An 18,850-nucleotide genomic window follows, 5' to 3' on the forward strand; every position below is an offset into this window, starting at 1 on the left:
CATATATATGCTTATCTTCTTCCTTTTCCAAAGGAATGTATCATCTTTTCCTCAAAACCCTCCCTTCTATTCAACTCCTCTGTCTCTGTCGAGGACCTCTTGACATCCCCCCCAGTCCTCCATGCCCACAACCTTGGTTTCATACTTCCAGGCTTCATTCATGGCTCATATATCCAAATCTCAACAAGTCTTGGCATTTATTTGTCCCTTTCTCTCCACTCATACAGCTACAACCCTAGTTCAGGCCCTAATCACCATTCTAATGGATCCTGTGGCTTCAAAGTCTCTCTCTCTTTACTAAACCATTGTTTTCTGATCATATCACCCCCCCATGGCTTCCTATTACTGCCAAGTCCAAATATAAAGGCTTCTGTTTGGCATTTAAAGCTCTTTATGAGCTAAACCCTTCTTCCCTTCCCAGGTTCCTTAATTCCCTTCCCACTCTCCATGATACACAATGCAACCTTGCCTGTAGTTCCTTGAACACACACATACACACACATCCTACATACAGACCTTGGCATTAACTGTCCCCAACACCTGGACTGCTCTGCCCACTCACCTCTGCCTCTCAAATATCGCTGGCTTCCTTCCAGACAGCTCAAATCCCACTCTTTGCTAGAAGCCTTTCAAGGTCTCCCTCTGAAGTGAATGCCACCCCCTCTCAGACCACCTTCCATCTATTGTGTACCTACCTTGTATTTGGATGTTGTCTGCCCTATTAGAATTAACCTTCTTTAATCTGAATGCATACTATATTCACTTTTCAAAACTTTTCCTATGTTGTTTCTTTCTTTCTCATGGTTTTTTTCCTCCTTTCCCCTTAGTTGTAACTCCTTTTACACAAAAGGACTAATATGTAAATATGTTAAACACAAGGTACATGTATAACTTTTTCCAGAGTGTTTGCCAACATGGCGAGTGGGGAAGGAAGGGAAGGTGGCAGAAAAATATGTAACTCATAAATTTGCAAATGGTTGAATGATGAAAAGCTGCCATAGCATGTAATTGGAAAAATAAAATAATGTTTCAATTAAAAAAATAATCAACCTCCTTGGAAACAGAGTCTGTTTTTGTCTTTCTTTTGTATCTTCAGAACTTAATACAGTAATAGGCAGGGCTTAGTAAAAGTTTGTGGCTGCCTCATCTACAGAGCTTGGTGTAGAAATAACAAAAACAATAAAATGGTGTATGCTAAAGCTTGTGTAACCCATACTGGAGTAGTCGCTGTAAGGGGGAAGAGGAAGAAAAGGAAGGGAGGGAGAAAAATGTGTAATTCAAAACCTTACCAAAAAAAGATTGTTGAAAATTATCTTTGCATGTAGTTGGAAAAATAAATACATTTAAAGAAAGAAACTTTTTAAAAAAAGAATAATATGTTAAAATCAGAAGCTACAAGATAAGACTTCCTTCCTCACTCTAATTGCGTCTCCTTAACCTGGCCTGTTCCCTCCTCTAGAAGCAAGCTTCTCAGAAGCAACCTTCCAGGATCCTGGGCTCTTTGTCTTCCCAACGTGAGATGGTGTTTTAGAGTCTCTCCTCCCATATACACTAGCTTATTAAGGTCCAATATCTCCAGAGTTTGTCTTGAAAAGGCTCCAACCTTCATTGAAGTTGTCTTTAAAAGAGAATTTTAGGGTGCTTTTTATCTTTTTTTTTATAAAAGTAATAATAACAGCTAAGTTTTATACAAGCTTTATGTTTTACAAAGAACTTTGTGTAACTTTTCTCATTTCATTTCTATTCTATCATCCATACAGTGGTTGTGCTGTTTTTCCATAGTCCAACACACCTGAGATTCCAGAGGGACAGGATGTATCAGAACACTTGAGAAAGATGAACTCCAAGTGGAGAAGATTAAAGGAGGCAGTGGGGTTGGGGAGAGTCTAGTGGTCGTGGTCTTCACAGGCATCCATCCCATCCCAACATGCTACCATTCCCCTTTTAACATAGTTCCTCTAAACAATGAAGCCCTTTATGCCCCATCTATTCCCTAGTAACATAACATAATATACTGATTCATCCACACACTCCAGCCCCCAACTATAACCTTTCCTTACCTTCTTTACCCCCACTAGCCAACATCACTAAAGGAAGCCTTTGTCACTCAGCTTTGTCTGGGACACTAGGGAATGATTTTTCTCAAAGAACAGCTGAGCAATCTTAAGTTAAATAAACTGATAGTGATAATGAGTAAAGATTGGGAAAATGAGATTGAAACATGATATATCCAATTAACTTATTCCAAGCTCATTACTGTATAAAAATAACCTAAAGTGCATATTACCATTTCACTCTCTTTTGAATGAAGAGAAATGGGTAAAAATATCCCCAAGTTTATATTTAATGGGGAAAAAAATGTTCTCTTAATATGGCAATCAACTCTTTACTCATTTAAATTTCAAGTTCTAAGTGTTATCTTGGATAACCCAACCAGAATACTAGATAGGGGAGAAACTGTATAAAACTGAGTAGCACCCCCCTCCCCACTTTGGATCAAATATTTTCCCAAGAAATTTGAAATCAATGGGATTTATTTTTAATAGTTTTATTGTTGGCTGCCATCTCCCTCTCCTGTGTATCATAGATACTTGTGTCTGGCCCCTGCCTCCATTAGACAGTAGATTCCCCAGGATAGGGTCTGTGCTATGCCTATCTTTATACAACCAGTGCCTGCCACAGTGCTGTGCACAAAAAATTGATTAAAAATGACTGCTGAATTGAAGTTATTGAACAGAAAAATGTCAAGAGTCCCAGAATCTCCAAGTTGGAAGAGCCTCCAGTAGTTATCAACTTTTATCATGATAAATGACCATCCAACCTCCACTTGAAATCCTTCCATAAGGAGGAACTTAGTACCATTCAAAGAAGCCCTTCACACTTTGGGATAACTAATTATTAGGAGGTTTTTCCTTACATCAAACCTAAACATTCTTCTGTATAGCTGCCAATTGTTCCTAATTATCCTTCTGTCTTCCAATCCTCCTTCAAAGGCTTAAGGAAGCCTATCATGTTTGTCTTCTCTCTAAACTAAATATTCCCAGTTATTTCACCCAATCCTCCTAGGGTATGGTCTCATCTTGGTTGCCCACCTTAGACATGTTCTAATCTGTCAATGTCCCTTCTCAAAACATGACTCCCAGAACTGAATAAAGGACTCCAAATGTATTCTGATGAGGGAAGAATACAGAAAGAATCTTTTCTCTTGTTCTGTACTCTAACTTAATAAATGCTTCTTCATTCATTCATTCAATCATTCATTCACTCACTTCCTGTAGTCCAATATTACATTAGAGTTTTTTGGCTGCCATTTTAAGCCATTGGACATATAAGGTTTGCAGTCTAATAAATCTCCCAGATCTTTTATCAATCAATCCAAGCATTGATCAAGCACCTTTTATGTGCCAGATATTGGGCTAAGTGCTAAGGATACAAATACAAAGAATGAAACAATTCCTACTGGAAAAAGAGAATACATTCTATTACAGATCTATTAGAATTCATGAGCAGGAGGATTTCAGAAAAATCTGGAAAGACTTACATGAACTGATACTGAGTAAAGTCAGCAGAATGAGGAAATTTTTGTACATCTTAACAGTAACCTTATGTGATGATCAGCTATGACCTACTGAACTCTTCTCAGCAATACAGTGATCAAAGATAATTCTAGGGATGCCTAGGTGGCGCATTGAATAGAGTACTGGCCTTGGAGTCAGGAGTACCTGGGTTCAAATCCGACCTCAGACACTTAATTACCTAGCTGTGTGGCCTTGGGCAAGCCACTTAAGCCCATTGCCTTGAAAAAAAAAAAGATAATTCTAAAAAAACTTGTAATGGAAGTTCACATCCAGAGAAAGAACTATGTAGTTGGAATGCAGACCAAAGCATACTATTTTCAACTTTTAAAACTTTGTTATGTTTTTTCTTTCTCACAGTTTTTTCTTTTTGGTTCTGATTCTTCTTTCACAATATGACTAATATGGAAATATGTTTGACATATTTGTAGTCATCAGATTATTTGCTGTCATGGGGAGGGGGAGAGAGAAAGTAGGGAGGAAGAAAATTGTGGAACTAAAAATCTTACCAAAAAATGAATGTTAAAATCTATCATTACATGTAATTGAAAAAAGTAAAATAAAAAAATTTTAAAGTACATTCCAATGGAGAAAGGGAAGGAATGATAATAGTGATATATTCAAATATATACAGCATAAAAATTGTGAATAAATGCAAATATGTGCAAAGTGATTAAATACAAGATAGTTTGAGAGAAAGGACACTGGCAGTTGGGGGATCAAGAATGATTTCATATTGAAGATGTTGCCTAACTTATGTCTAGAGCAAACTACTGTGTCACCAGCTATGCCTCTCCTATCTTCTGCTTCTGATGTTTGTTGGTGTTTTTTTTAACCCTGTGTAAGACTCAAAATTTTTCTCTATTACATTTCCTCAATAGATTTGGACTATCATCACATTGGAGTCTTTTCTGATTTGGGCTCCATAATCTAATATGTTACTATCCTCAGCTTCATGCCATCTGAAATTTCAATGATCTATATTTTCAGCTATGTCACTAATAAATTTATTAAACAATACAAGGCCAAGGGCAAGTCTCTGAGAACACTCTATAAAGACTTCCCTCAAAGTTAACATTGACACACTGACTATTTTTTTGGTTCAATGAATCAAAGTCCAAATTCACCAAGGCAAATCTTTATCTTGTCCACAGGATGTGGAAAATGCTTTCTCAAATGCTTTGTTAAATCTAGTATTACTATGCCTATAGAACTCCACTGATCTTAGATCTCAATTGAAAAAGAAATTGAGGTATTTTGTGATTTGTTCTTTTAAAAAAAAAAAACTTTGGGGGGCAGCTAGGTGGTGCAGTGGATGGAGCACCAGCCCTGGAGTCAGGAGTACCTGAGTTCAAAATCCGACCTCAGACACTTAATAATTACCTAGCTGTGTGACTTGGGCAAGCCACTTAACCCCATTGCCTTGCAAAAAAAAAAAAAACAACTAAAAAAACCTTTTCAATAGTTATATTGGTTTTTTAATACTTCATTTATTTCACCTTTACACCAGTTTCCTGTTCCATTGATCCTTTCCAATAACAAAAAACAATCAATTAATCAACTCTGCAACTGTGGTAGGCCTATTTTTTTTTAACCTTCTATTGAATACCGAATTTTGTCTGACCTTTCAGTCCTTTCCATGGGCAAGCATAAAAAGGCATGCAATATGATACTAATTATACAAATGAAGTCATACAAAACATATTTCCACATTAGCCATGTTGCAAAACTAAAAATAAAAAGGAAGAAAAATAAAGTGAAAAAATAAACTTCAGTCTTTACTCAAGAGTTCATCAGTTCTCTCTCTGGAGTTGGATAACATTTTTCATTCTAAGTCCAATGAAATTGTTGTGGATCATTGTATTGATCAGAGCAGCCAAGTCTTTCACAGCTGATTATCTACTATTACTTTCTACAGTGTTCTAGTATGTCTATTTTTTTATGAAGCTATGTCAAGTTTTAAAAATCACATTTTCTAAATACCCACAAATGAACCTTTAAAAATATCTATTCCAGAATTTTACCAGGTATCCTAGTCTCTGGACTGCAAATTCCACCTACTTCCCTTCCTTGAAATTTGGGACATTTGCCCTGGGGGTCATATAACTAATGCCTTTATTATTACAAATGAGGGAAATGAGACTCATAGGAGTTCAATATAACGAATACAAACAATAGTTTGTCCAAATCTACTCTCACCCCTTCCACTCTTAGTTTAATTGATCCTTCCTCTTCTCTTTTTATTAATCTTTTTATGGTCTTGATCATTTTATTATCTCTCCCCTCCTCTTAATGTAACCAAGAGGTGGCCAATTGGCAGGAGCAGGGAAGTGAATAGGTACGGGCCACAACTTTCTCAAGTTCTTAGAAAAATCATATTGGCTTGCTGAACAATCTCAGATAGCTAAGGAAGAGGTAGGCCATAGGGGCAATAGGCAGACCCATTTCCCTCAAATAGAAAGAAATCTCTTTACCTGAGATCATGAAAGGGGGCTACACTTGTACACTGGAGATAATTCTGTGGAGGGTCTCCAGTGCTAGGCAAGCCTTCAAAGAGCTTTAGGAGAGCTCAAGGTCAGAGCAGGGATTGGGGGGCGGGGCACATCCTCTGTCTTGATATGACTGAATTCCAGAAGAGGTGCATGGGAATGCATTTTGTGCTGTGCTCAACTTGGAAGGGATTTTAGGGATAGTCTAATCCAAGGTGTTGTGGACCCTTTTGGCAGTATGGACTTTTCAGAATAATGTTTTTGAATGTTTAAAATTAAATACATGGATTACAACTTAGTATATTGAAATACAATTATGAAAATATTTTAAAGTTAATGGATCCCTGAATAAGAACTCCTCTAGTCAAATCACCCCCAATGTGAGAAGGAACTGAGGCTTAAGAAGTTAGGAGCTGATCAAATTAACACAGACATGGGACAAAATCTTGGACCCCAGATGGCCTGACTCCCTAACCAGGATTCTCCACTATGCTACAATTTGACATGAAATATTTGATGCAAATGTTTGTTTTTTCTGCTCAATAAAACTCTCATTTACCTCAGCCATTTAAACTTGCAAAATTCTCTACTGCATTTTGACAGTGAGAATAATTCTCCACATAGTCATAGGTCAATAGTGTCATCTTTGTACATAAAGATCATTTTTCATCTGCTTTAATTAAGACACAGAGGAACTGGGGAAGTATCAATCTTTCTGATGATTAAAAATAACTCTTTAGAAGCATCTGCTTTTGGACTGCAACATCAAGAGAACAGGTTAAATCGATGTCTGTGATGTGGGCAGAGTAGTTAGACAACTCTGAGATAATTTTTCTTTTCCCTTGTCCAATAAAATATCTCCCATCCACCTCTTTTGACCATCTTCTCTTAATACTCCCAGGCTGCTTTTCATCAATCATCCCAAACCTCTTAATTATATACTTAATTGCAGAGGGTGGTGTACTCAGCACTGTAAAAAAAAAAAAAACTTATACCATGGGCCTGAATACCATAAGCTCATGATACCCTTACATGAAAGAAGAGTAAATAATCCATGTCAAACATGTGAGGTAGAATGAATTAGAGTCATTGTCATGACCTTAGGTAAGTAACACCCTCTCTTAGTCTCAGTTTTCTCATTAGCTGAATGAACATATTAGATGCCTTCCTATTCAACATACATGAAAATGCTTTGCAAACTGTATACAAAAGTTTTATTATTATTCAAAAATAAATATATGGATTACAGACTCTAGAGGAGAGAGTAAGTCTGATGACTTTACATAACTCTGCCTCACTTAAATCCAATTCATATCTTCGTGATGTCATTGGCATTCTTTGAAAATGAAAGATAAACAACAAATAAAAGAACTTCAGAAGTGAGGGTAAGAACCTACCCAGGGAGAACACTCAGAAAGTCATGAGGATTCTATACCCTGAATGGGAGGAGTGTTCTTTGAGTAGTAGTATTGCTAGACACAAAAGTTACCTAACTCCCCTGCTGGGTCTGCATTATTGTCCAGTAACCCACTTATTTATCTTCTATTGTCTCTATTGTATTCCCCACAAAGGCTGCCTCTTAACTCCACTTTCCTACTCCAACCCATCTCCACTGTCAGAACTACTGCAGAACTTATTTCATCTGTAATTTAGAAGGCTGAAGGTATCTGACACACAACTTTCAACTCTGCTGATTTTCTTGACTTTGCAAAATCTTAGCCTTCTCTCCAGTCTGAAGGAATAATATTGCAGAATTGCCAAAACTAACATTTGCTTGTACCCTATATCCCCTTCTCTCCCATTCTTCTAATACCTTGTTCCATAAATCATTCTCATCTGTAAAAATCAGAGATTAGCCTAGATGACCTCTAAGATTCCTTCTGACTAATCCTATCATCGTCTCCCTATTCCTATGCAATTCCTACCTCTTCCTCCCTCCCAACTTCTGCCTTATCCTCCAAAAATAGTCAGATCTGATTCAAAAAACAAAAACAAAAATCCTAGCCCTATATTCTTTGAAGTTGTTATCTTATATTCTCTTCCTCTTCTCTGCCAAACTTTCAGAAAGAGAAATCTACATTTATAGCCTATAATTTTTCACCTTATCTCCTTATAATCTAACTTGATATATATCTTTCTGAATCTGCAGATAAAACCCATGCATGCCTTTTTGTCTTTTAAGCTCGCATCATGCCCGCTCACACCAAGAAGAATTCTGCCATACAAAATGCCTTGATTTTTTAAAAATAAGATTCAAGGAAACCTACAGCCCAAGCTAGAAACCTCCGTTAGCATTGCTGCCATTGTCATCATTTATTTCATTTATGTCTATTAAGTATCTGAGAAAAGACCAAGGTCTCCCATTACATCCAGGGCCATCTCTAGTGGACCTGATCCATATCTGAACACAAGACTCAGATGGCTCTGGAGGAGAAAGTGAAGCTGGTGACTTTGCACTACTCCATCTCTTTCTTAAATCCAATTCACTTGCATGTCAGGGTATCATCTCCAATGTCACAGTCCTCTTCAAGAATGAAGGACAAGGATGGAACACTATTGTTCTATTAGAAACCAGGAGGGATGGGATTTCAGGGAAGCCTGGAGGGATTTGCATGAAGTGATGCTGATGCTGAGTGAGATGAGAACCAGAAAAACACTGTACACCCTAACAGCAACATGGGAGTGATGTTCAACCTTGAAGGACTGGCTCATTCCATCAGTGCAACAATCGGGAACAATTTTGGGCTGTCTGCAAAGGAGAGTGCCATCTGTATACAGATAAGGAGCTGTGGAGTTTGAACAAAGTTCAAGGACTATTCCCTTTAATTTAGAAAAAAAGATATCTTATTGTCTGATCTTGTACCTCTTAGACTTCTTGTCTCTTCTTTAAGGATATGATTTCTCTCTCATCACACCCAATTTGGATCAAGGTACAACATGGAAACAAAGTAAAGACTGACAGATTGCTTTCCATGGGGGGTGGAGTAAGATTGGGGGAAAATTGTAAAACTCAAATAATATCTTTAATAAAAATAAATTTAAAAAAAGAATGAAGGACAAGGGAGGCAAGGGGGGAATAGGTGATAGAAGAGAGGGAAGATCATGGGAGGGGGTACTCAGAGACAACACACTTTTGGACAGGGACAGGATGAAAGGTAAGAGAGAATAGAATAAGTGAGAGTGGAGGGAAATACAGCTAGTAGCATTTGTGGGAAAAATATTGAAGCAATTTCCCTGGGGGACTTATGATAAAGAAGGCAACTCACCTCAGAGACAGTCATTGGAATCTGAACACAGACTGAAGTACATTTTTTTCTCTCTCTATTCTTAAGGTTTCTCATCTTCTTGGGGGGGGGGGGGGGGGAGTATGTTTATTCTTATAACAAGAATACTGTAAAAATATAAAATAAACCAAAAAAAAAGTACAAGAAGACTAGAAAGACTAGAATGGAGAATGGACATGCTAGATTATGGAGAGTTTTGAATGCCAAATAGAAGATTTTGTATTTGATCTTATAGATGATAAGGGATCCCTTGGTATTTATTGAAAAGGGATGGGACATGAACCTTAAGAGGATCAATTTGTAAAGCAACTCTGAGGTACCACCTCACACCTCTCAGACTGGCCAATATGACCATAAAGGATAATGATAATTGTTGGAAGGGATGTGGGAAATCTGGGACACTAATACATTGTTGGTGGAGCTGTGAACTCATCCAACCTTTCTGGAGAGCAGTTTGGAATTGGGCCCAAAAGGCAACAAAAACATGCATACTCTTTGATACAGCAATACCACTGCTGGGTCTGTACCCTGAAGAAATTATGAAAAAGGGTAAAAACATCACTTGTACAAAAATATTCATAGCAGCCCTATTTGTGATGGCAAAGAATTGGAAATTAAGTAAATGTCCTTCAATTGGGTTCTATTAGAAACCAGGAAGGATGGGAATTCAGGAAAGCCTGGAAGGATTTGCATAAACTGATACTGAGTGAGATGAGCAGAACCAGAAGAACACTGTACACCCTAACAGCATTATGGAGTTGATGATCAACCTTGATGGACTTGTTCATTCTATCAGTGCAACAATCAGGGACAATTTGGGGCTATCTGTGATGGAAAATACCATTTGTGTCCAGAGAAATAACTGTGGAGTTTAAACCAAGACCAAGACCTTTAACTTAGGGGAAAAAACTGTTATTATGTAATTTTGCTATCTCTTATACTTTATTTTTCTTCCTTAAGGATATGATTTCTCTCTCATCACATTCAACTTAGATCAATGGAAACAATGTAAAGACTAACAGACTGCCTTCTGTGGGGGAGGGGGAGGGAAGCAAGATTAGGGGAAAAATTATAAAACTCAAAATAAATAAAATCTTTCTAAAAAAGGGAGGGGGCGGCTAGAGGGCTAAGTGGATAGAGCACTGACCCTGGAGTCAGGAGGACCTGAATTCAAATGCAGCCTCAGTAATAATTACCTAGCTGTGTGGCCTTGGGCAAGCCACTTAATTCCATTTGCCTTGAGGGCGGGGGAGGGAGGGAACAATTTGACAACTGATTGGAGAATGAACTGGAGTGAGGAAAGACTTGAAGCAGGGAGAACAAACAGTAGCCTAATGCAATAATCTAGGTATGGGATGATAAGGACTGACAGGGTAGTAGCAGTGTTAGATGAGAGAAGGTGGCATATAGGAGAGATGTTACAAAAGTTAAAATTAGGAAGCCTTTAGCAACAGAGTAGATATGGGGTGAGAAATGGAGGATAATACTTGGATTGTGAGCATGTATCCTGGGAGGACAATGGTTCCCTCAACAGTTATTGTGAAGTTGGAAGAGGGAATGGTTGGTGAAAAGATAATGAGGCAAAATCAGTTTATCAGAAATCAGAGGTTTAAGATATCTATGGGACATCTAGCTTGAAATGTCTAATGGACAATTGGTAATGTGAATCTGAAAGTCAATAGAGAGGTCAAGTAAGCACATAAAACATTGGCATCTTCATCAGAAGTAAAACATCTACCACCAAAAAAAATAAATAAATAAAAATAAAGTGACTCCTTGAGCCATTAAAAAAAAAGAATGAAGGACAAACAACAGTAAATGTCTATTGCTCTGGTATTGTGCTAAATACTCAAAATACAAATAAAGGCATTAAGAAATTCCATTGCAGGTGAATAAAAATCCAGAAAAGCATCATAGATAAGGTGAGTTTTCTGAAAAAGATGGTATGGTAGACCCAAGACAGAAGGGACAAAGGAGGTTTAAAAAGACAGGAAAATCCCAGGTAGAGGATTTTTGCCCTTTGCTGGGTTTTCTAAGGGGACAGTTAATGGCAAAAGTTGCAGGACACATAACACTTGATCTTTCTTTTTGGTGTCTCAATTATTTAATGCCAAAATCAAGATAAAAAATGATTATTTATTCTTCATTCTTTATTCTTGACTAGTTCACTCTATTTCTTGCCATACATGTCCTCAATAACATCATGTGATGTTGAAAAAAGTAGAATGAACACGTATTTAATATATAATTCAAGGCATCTCTAAGAAACTGCCAGATTAACACAGTTTCCAGGGATGCTTAAATATGGGATTCATGTCAATGAGTGTTAAAAGCCCCAGGATGATTGATTGATCCTCTTTGAAGGACTTATAGACAAGGAGTTCACATGAGATGAGAAAGCATATCCTGGGGAGGGAATCCCTTCATCGCTGAGATCACAGTGTCATTGAAATACTGAAGCCATGATACATCAGCTAATATTTCTAAGTAATCGCTGCTGTCAACTTTGCTAATTCAATCAGAACTAAGCAATGGTCTATTGGACCCAAGTTTTACTCCATTTGGAAGACACTAGTTGGAAGACTGCTTCAACACCACTGTTGATTACACAGATCAAAAGTAAATGGACATGGACAATAAGGCACAAAAGGAAAAGTTCAATTAAATAAAAAGGAAGCATTTAGAGCACTCAGACAAAGCAACAAAACCTGTATAGTCCAGTTGGAGAGGAGTGAAAGTGTGTATATGTGTGTGTGTGTGTGTGTGTGTGTATCATGTAGGACTTTGGTGATAGCTCCATTTGATTTTTTTTTTCAATCCTGGAAAAGAACAAAGAATGGGAAAGATAGGTAAGGCACATTCAAACACTGGGAGACAAGGGGAAGGCTAAAGTTGAACTATGAAAAGTCTCAGTCTCCTTAAGTGGCTACCTGCCTTTCTGAATGGAGGTAAGAACTCAATACATTCACTGCTCTGGGAGGTCACTCAGTGACTTTTCCTAGTATGCTTTTTTTTTTTGGCCTATACCTCTGGAACCTCTGGCCTGCAGGTCATATTGCATTGCCAAGGCAGCTGCAGGTGGGATTAGAAAGTCAATAAATCTAGTAGTTTTTAGGAGTGAATTAATTAAATATTTGACCAAAGATAACAGCCTGTGAGTGCAGTTCTAAATATCCAAATGGCCCTTAGCAGGAAAAAAGGTTCCCCACCCCTGACCTAATAGAACCACTACCAAGGTTCACAAGTCCACACCTGGCAGCTAGAATTTTAAAGAACCATAAAAGGACATTCTTAGCAAGAGGGGGGTAAAAAATGAAGTAAAAAGAAGGGTAAAAGAATGTAAGAACTCTAAGGCAAGTGACACTTCTATTTACTATACTATGAACCCTTCCATTTCGCAAGTAGATATTGAAGAATCATCCTCAAATCTCTCCTCTGTGGTCCTTTTTCAATACCTTATCCTGGTGTGGTGTGGGGATGATCCTGGACTCCTGAAGATTATACTAATGGAGTACAAATTTTGACAGGCACCATCAATTTGGGAAGTTTCCAGAAATGAAATGATGTGTACCTCTTGTTTGATGATCAGCTTAATTAAGTTCCATCCCAACACGGTGATTGTAGGGGAGGGGATTTCTCTATCATTAATCTCAGAACCATCTAATTACAGAAGAGCGGCTGCAATATTGATTTGGGGAGGAAGTGTTGGCACAAATCAGACAGCTTCTTAAGGTGCAGAAATAAAAGTTTACACTTATATAACACTTTACTGTTAGAGATAGATTAATCCTAATTTACAGATGATAAAACTAAGTCCTAGGAAAATGAAGTGACTTGCATATGGTTGCACAGCTAGTCAGTCACAGAACTAGGACTCAAACTCAAGCTCCAGTTTACCATACCAGCTCTCATTAAACTAGACTGTGACTTGTAGCAAATCCTATCACTGCCTTGTCTCCAGGGAATTCCAGGTCCTGGCAGCATATGACAGATAACCTATGATAATGATGGGGAATTGCTTTTTAAACAACTACAAAATGGCACATTAGCTTCATATTGGCACATCCCCCGGTGTGGCTATGACATTATGACAAATGCTTCTGCTCTAAGATTCTCTCCGGCCCATTGAGCTTGTCTTGTGCTCTCTTCTCTCTCTAGCCTGAGAGCTCTTTTCTCTCCATCTGCATCCACAGATCCTTGTCTTAAAGGAATTTTTCCACCTTGTTCCTATAGCTAACATGTTCCAGCTGCCAAACCTAATTCTGAGAAGAAGGTTACTCAGCAATTGAATGCTGCAAAAAGGACAGAGAGATCACCTGATGACTACTTCTAATCACCCTCAGGAGCAAATGAACCTTTAGAAGAATGTCAGTCATGCTACCTCCACAATTTTACTTGGTAGCACAAAAAATTCTTTTAGAATTTAATCCTTCCCTGAGCCTTCTCTCCCAGTAATAATGTCAATTATAAATAATAATAATTTACTACAGAATTATCCTGTATGGCTGGGAAATAGGGTGTTCTGGCTAATTGAATATTCTATTTAAGAGTGTTATCATGTATGTAAAGAGTACCAATTTGCAAAGATTTAGAATATAATAAAATACACTAAATGCCAACTATCCTGAACATAATTTCATCTGATGACTCAGAAAGCTTGCCATATTTCACAGTGCCTCAGGGATCCTATTATGAACATCAATTATCACAGAACAGCACTGTATAAATTTGTGAGATTATTAGAGCTTTTAAGTTTTGTGAATTCTAGTCTAGATAAACAAGTTTACTCTGTCAGTGTGTGTGTATATGTGTGTGTGTATGCTTATATAAATAAACTGATAAACAAAGAAACATTCCTTGCATCCAAAGTAAAATCCTAGAATTATGGAAAATTAACATTCCAAAGGCAAATTGTTGGGGGTTTTCCCCTATTCTCAGAATTAGTAGAGCTGGCACATAGTAGATCTTTAATAAATGTTTATTGATTATTATTATTGACTGATACAGTCTTAGGACAATGCCAAAATTTACCTTTATTGACCTTGGTATCATCTCCTATTTTCCTTTCTTTAAGACATACTGTGCATAAATAAATCAGTGTGATTATAGATTTTAGACCTAGAAGAGAATTTAGAGGTTTAACTCTCTCTTTTTAAAAAGGAAAAATAGGAAAAAAAAAAGGAAAATAGGTTCTTAAGAGTTATTAAGTGATAGGCCTAAGGTAAATAAGTAGCCTACCCAGATTTGAAATAGTCTTCCAATTCAAAATTCGGTGTTGTTTCTTTCTTCTCCATCGAATCATCTCTTGAAGTTGAATCCTAATCAATAAAGAGGCATTAAACAAACCTACTGTGTGTTTGAAAGCCTGGGCTAAACAATATGTGGAACAATAAACTTCTTCCTGTACTCAACAAGCTTATAATCAAGCTGAAGGAAACAACATGTAAAAAAAAGAGAACAAAATGCAGTAGTCTAGAATGATGAGGAGATGGGAAGTCAAGTCCCCAGAGTCAGTGAAATGAACAAGATTTGTTTATTCTATAGAATAAACAGGATCTAGTGAAAACACAAATTGAGGCTTCTAATACCTTGAAAAAGGGACTGAATTAGAAGTTGGATGAGTCCAAATAAAGTACATTGGCTAAAAGCATCTTCAAGGAGGAGGTCTGAGTCTTGAGGTATATGTTAAAAAAAAGGAATAAGATTTGAAGAGAGATGGAGAAAAGAAAGAGGTAGCAGAATTCTGGGTCCTCTTTCTGCAGACTAATTATCAATGCCATTTTACAAGGTAGTTCAAGAGGTCCAGGGAAGAAAAGCTATAAGCTTCTGGGGCAGGGCATGAGTACGAAGTCCCTTCTCACAAAGTTCTACCTATTTTCAGATTGGCCTCAGGGGCATTAGGTGGACAGAACAGAAAAAGCTAATGAATGAGGATAAATTTGCATAAAGCTGACTCTTCCTTATTTCCAAATCAAATATTCTGCTTTCTGATTTTGAAAAACTAAACCCTAGGGTCAACAGTTAACTTCTTGGACCTCTCAAGGTTTAGATTAAGTAGGGCATTATAATACCTTCCATAATAAATATCATCTTGTTCAACAGCTACCCCTGGAAATGCAATTAAAAATTTTTATACCTTAAAACACTCCCCCCACCCCATACACACACACACACACACACACACACACACACACATCTAAGGGTGAAGTTTTCTGGGAAAATTTTCCACTCAAGCCATAGTGCCAACTAGAGTATTTTATATTTATTCTTTGGAGTGATAGGGAGCCACTGGAATTTTTTGAATGAAGCGGTGATATGGTGGACCTGCACTTAAGAAAAATGGCAGGTTGAAGATGGATTAGAATGGAGAAAGATTTGAGACAAGCAGACCCACCAGTAAGATATTGCTGATAATAGTTCAAGAAAGAAGTGATGAGGGCTGCACCAGGATGGGAGTAGTATCAGAGGAGAGAAGGTAGTGCATTTGAGTAATGATGCAAAGATGAAATCTGGAATTCGCCACAGATTGTATATTGCTGGGGGGGGGGGGGGGGGCTGAGAGTAAGGAGTCAGGATGATACTTAAATGCCAAGCCTGAGGAACTTGATAAGATGGTGGTACCCTCAACAGTAATAGGGAAGTCTGGAGGCAGATAGTGTTTAGGGGGAAAGTTAATGAGTTATTGAGTTTAAGATGTTTATTGAACATCCAGTTTGGGATGAATGAAAGGTAGAGATGTGAGAATGGAAGTGAGTAGAGAGTTTGGGGAAGGATAAGCATATTTAAGAGTCATTAGCATAAAGATATTAATTAAATTCATGGGAGTTGATGAATCACTGCGTGATAGAGGAAGAAGAGGATCCATGAATAAATCCTGATGGACATCTACAGCCAGAGAGAATGATCTGGAGGAGGATCCAGTAAAGGAGTCAGAGAAGTAACAGTCAGATGGGTAGGAACAAAACCAGAAGGCAGTGGTAACCTGAAAACCTAGAGAGAAGAAGAGTATCATGAGAATGATCAATAGTGTCAAAGGCTTCAAAGAGGTCAAGGAGAATGAGGATTGGGAAGAGACCATTGAATTTAGCAATTAGGAAATCATTAATTTTAAAGAGAATAGTTTAAAATGAATGCTAAGGTCAGAAGCTGGCTTATAAGGGTTAAGAAGAGAGTGGGAGAAGAAAAAAGGAAAGCATCTATTGAGATGGCCTTTTTAAGTTTAGCTACAAAGGGAAGAAGAGATATAACACTATAGTTAGCAGGGATGGAAGGATCAAGCAAAGGTTTTTAAAGAATGTTTAGAGGCAGTAGGAAAAGAATCATTAGAGTGGGAGAGATTGAGAATAACTGACAGACTAGGAATGACAGAGGGGGCAGTCTGTTGGAGGAAATAGAATAGAATGGGATTGCTTGAACAATGAGGGATTAATCTTGGTAAGGAATCAGATCATTTCATCATGTGAAAGAGGAGTAAAGGAGGTATGAGAGGCAGAAGGCACCTGAGTGGTAGATGAGGAGGGGAGATGAGGGATGAGGCAAATGACCTCAATTTTTGCTATAAAATATGAGGCAAGGTTCTAAACTAAGGGTGGGGTGAGAGGGAGTCAGAGAATGTTTGAAAGGGATGAAAAGGAAGAGCTACTATGGAGAGTGAATGGATAAGAAAGGTACAGTAAGATTGCTTAGCCTGGTTGAGTTTGTGTAGCATAAATTTGTAATGGACTCAATCAGAACAACTGTGTCATTTTTTCCCCATCTTCATTTAGAGTATATATGTAGGAAGGAAGGCACCAAAGAGTTAGAATGACCCAAGACTGAGGCTTGGCTAGATGAAATTGAAGATTTGAGGAGTAGTTTTCACTGACTCACAAGCCACAGAATGAAATTAATGTATTTTCAAATTAGACCTGGAATATTGAATATCACTCTATTGCCACTTTAAGCCCTCTGGATAAATATATTTTACTAAAAACTAGAAAAGATGCTTATTGTTTTATTTAACCAATGAATAACATGACCCCTTTCTAAGAGTTTATGGTCATCTGTCAAAATGATTTGCTATGGGACATCTATGCTACATTCTTTTTTTTATCTGCTTTAGTAACAGAAAATAAAAACTAAAATATTCTCATCAACTTCTCAATGACCCAAAAATGAATGATTAAAAACAGTGTGGGGGAAAAGAGAGGGAGGAGGAGGAGGAGGAGGAGGAGGAGGAGGAGGAGGAGAGGAAAGGAGGGAGAGAAACGTTGTAATATGGTAGAAAGAGCCTGAACCAAGACAGAGAAATTCTAGTTTTAAGTCCTAACTGGATGGACAAGTCAGTTAATTAATAAGTCATTTTCTATGAGGATTAAATTAAATCATGTATACAAATCAAATACTACATAAATGGTATCTATTATTATCACAAACAGAGGCACAAAAGTGATATTGTTGGATTAAAAACACTAGTGACCACCAGGCCAAAAGGAAGATATGGACAGTGTCTTTTGATACAAAACTGGCAACACAAGTAAGATACAATAAACAATAATCTTGAGATTTCATTCAGAAAAAAATAGAACCTCTGAGACAAAATTTTTACTTGCCCTATTGACAATTTCATTGATTAAAAGAAAGCAATAATAGCAACTGGTTCTTAGGGCAATTTTGCCACAAAAGGAAGAATTAGTTGGCATATAGAAATAACAGGAACCACAGAAAGGAGAAAACAACTAGATTTTAGAGGGAGAAAATGACTAGATTTTAGGGGGAAAAAAATTTCAAAGCATTCAGGAAAGAGAAAAGGATGCTTTTGCTTAGACACTTAAAGAGGAAGTCATTTTTTTTTAAATCCATCATTCAGGGAACAGAATGGCAAATGATCAAGCAATCAATCGATAAGCATTTATTAAGTGTCTACTCTATATCAAGCACAGGTCTAAGCTCTGGAAATAAAGTCATGATCAAGGAGTCATGGAGGCAGAAGAGGACAGTGTAAGTAGATGATTAAATTCAGAGTTCAGATCTTTCATCCATAATCTTTGCTGTATTTCCTGCATGAGTGACTTTAGGCAAGTCACTTTTCTGTTTTATGCCTCTTAGAAAATGAGGGGGTGGGGGCAGCAAGGTGGCACAGTGGATACAGCACCAGCCCTGGAGTCAGAAAGATCTAAGTTCAAATCTGTCTTCAGACACTTAATATTTACCTAGTTGTGTGACCTTGGACAAGTCACTTAACCCCATTGCCTTGCAAAAATAAAATGAAGGGGTGGATTTGATGACCATGGATGTCTCTTCCATCTTTAAATTCTGATCTTATGATCAAAAGTCACTAAAATATCTGCACAGAAAACACTCATGAGATTATTTCTTTTAAAGGGCAGGTACAGAGGGTAAATGGGATTCTTACAAAGGATAAGCATGATAGTGTGGAACAGATCTGTAAAAATAATATTAACAATAATAATAGTGAGGCTAAAGCCAGCACATATTAAATCAAAAAAGGGATCGTTGCTAT

The sequence above is a fragment of the Macrotis lagotis genome, chromosome 1 (assembly GCF_037893015.1).
Source record: "Macrotis lagotis isolate mMagLag1 chromosome 1, bilby.v1.9.chrom.fasta, whole genome shotgun sequence".
NCBI lineage: Eukaryota > Metazoa > Chordata > Mammalia > Peramelemorphia > Peramelidae > Macrotis > Macrotis lagotis.